Source organism: Anopheles maculipalpis (assembly GCF_943734695.1).
Source record: "Anopheles maculipalpis chromosome X unlocalized genomic scaffold, idAnoMacuDA_375_x X_unloc_1, whole genome shotgun sequence".
Lineage (NCBI taxonomy): Eukaryota > Metazoa > Arthropoda > Insecta > Diptera > Culicidae > Anopheles > Anopheles maculipalpis.
In genome coordinates this window covers 543,295-545,794 of record NW_026060413.1, presented here as the reverse complement: position 1 = coordinate 545,794, position 2,500 = coordinate 543,295, and positions in this window count along the sequence as shown.

Sequence of the window (2,500 nt, the reverse complement as noted above, 5' to 3'; positions counted from 1 at the left end):
CCTCCAAGTGTTGGAGATGGCCCGTCGATACAAGAGGAACCAGGACGCTTTGAGAAGGGGAGTGATGATCGACAAGGAGGTGATCAAAAGGCTCGAGCGTTCGGCGACCATGGCGATGTGGCAGACATCATGGGACGAGGAGGCCGCACTTCCATCGGCGAGCCGTTTCGTACGCTGGGCACATCGCATCCTGCCGAACATAACTGCCTGGGTAGGTCGGAAACATGGCGAGGTTGATTTCCACCTGAGTCAGGTGCTCTCGGGACACGGCTTCTTCCGAGAGTACTTGCACGCCATGGGTTTCGTCTCTGCCCCGACCTGCCCATTCTGCGCCGACAACGTGGTCGAGTCGGCTGAGCACGTTATGTTCGTGTGCCCACGGTTCGCGGATGTGAGAACCCAACAGCTGGTCGACGAGGAGGGCGAGGCAGTTACCCCCGAACGGTTGGTGCCGTGGATGTTGACCAGTCCGGAGGCTTGGCAGTCAGCAGCGGAAGCGGCACGGCGAGTATGCCGCTTCTTGCAGCTACGCTGGCTGGAGCACCAGGCTACGGAGAACGTGGCGGTCATGGCTGACATCCACACAGCCGCGCAACGGGAGGAAGCAGCACGACGACAGGCCCGTCGCGAGCGGCATAACGAGGGACAGCGGAGACGGCGTCGAGAGAGGAACGAGCGGCTGGCTACAATCAACCCGGACGAAGGGGTTGCCATATCGCGTCCTATGGTAGCCTTAGCAAGGAGAATAGTACGCAACGCTGGTCCGCCCTCAGCCGAAGTCCTCCTTCGTAGACGGCTGAGGCGAAACCAGCAGCAGCGGGCGTATCGCGAACGCATGCGAGCGGGTACACTCCCATCCGTTCGTCCGGGGAGACTGCGCCGAGACAGGGAGCCACCGACTGCGGAGGAGGTAGAAAGGAGACGGGCTAATCGGCGTGAACGGGAGCGAGCGAGGCGACACGCAGAAGCCGATCGCCGCCGCAACCTATCAACCGATCGATTGAGTGGAGTCACCAATCAACCGCCTTCAATCAACCGGAGCAGGCTGATACCGAGGACGTTTCGGCACCAACGGCCTCAGGGGACGACAACGGCCAATCACTCGTCAGGGAGCACGGCGAGTAGATTGGCCCAACAACAAGCGCTTCGTCAACGGCGGCGGACAGACGATGCCGATCGCAGACGTGGCGTGATGTCAGAGGACGCAGAGGCTGCCACTACAGAGGCGGAGACATCCGCGCGTTAATTTTCGTGGCCAACGGGCCTTTATTAATGTAAAATAAAAATAAATATATATTAAGGAGAAAAGTTAAATAATAGGAGGAGCGCCTGGCCCATGCGCGTGTTTGGGTCAGGACGCATTACGGCCGACGGTTACGCCCGTTTGGGAAGGCCGCCGGCTAGGGTGTTAGAGCGTGTTTTGTAACCTTTTGTATTTCTGTTATAATTCGTTAATAAACACGTACATGTTTGATAAAAAAAAAAAACGAAGTGGAGCTTGCGGCTTAATTTGACTCAACACGGGAAAATTTACCAGGTCCGAACTTATCGAGGTAAGACAGATTAAGAGCTCTTTCTCAAACTTAAGGGTAGTGGTGCATGGCCGTTCTTAGTTCGTGGAATGATTTGTCTGGTTAATTCCGATAACGAACGCGACTCAAACAAGCTAACTAGAACGCTGTCAGCAGTGTGCCTCCGGGCACACCTGACGTTACGGGGCGGCGGCGCCTTCACGGGCGGTCGTCGCACTAGTTTGCCCTGCTTAGCGGGACAACTTGTGTTTAGCAAGGTGAGATTGAGCGATAACAGGTCCGTGATGCCCTTAGATGTTCTGGGCTGCACGCGTGCTACAATGTGGGCAGCAGCGTGTTCTCGCCAATTGGCGCCCCCATTCCGAGAGGAACGGGAAATCACCCAAATGCTCATTTAGTTGGGATTGGGGACTGCAACGGTCCCCATGAACCTGGAATTTCTAGTAAGTGCTAGTCATTAGCTAGCGCTGATTACGTCCCTGCCCTTTGTACACACCGCCCGTCGCTACTACCGATGGATTATTTAGTGAGGTCTCTGGAGGCATACCTTCCGCGGTTCCTTCGTGAGCTGCAGTTGGCACGGCCGAAGTTGACCGAACTTGATGATTTAGAGGAAGTAAAAGTCGTAACAAGGTTTCCGTAGGTGAACCTGCGGAAGGATCATTATCGATCACCCGCTTAAAGTAGCAAATGCATCGTCGGCTCAAAACTGACGCGCACATCTATAGTTCACGTAGCGTTACCCGCACCAAGGTAAGGTAACATGCCAGTGGGTGATATTTCATCATGTGATGATCATGGCCCATGTTTGCAGCTACACTGTGTGGACTGTTCGGTGCAACAAATGGAATTTTGACGGAAGGGCACCACTCACGAGTGGAGCTTGTAGATGCGCTGTCTCAATGGCCAGCATATCAAAACACGCTAATAAGACATTGGTTCAAGCAAGATGGAGCAAGAAATAACAC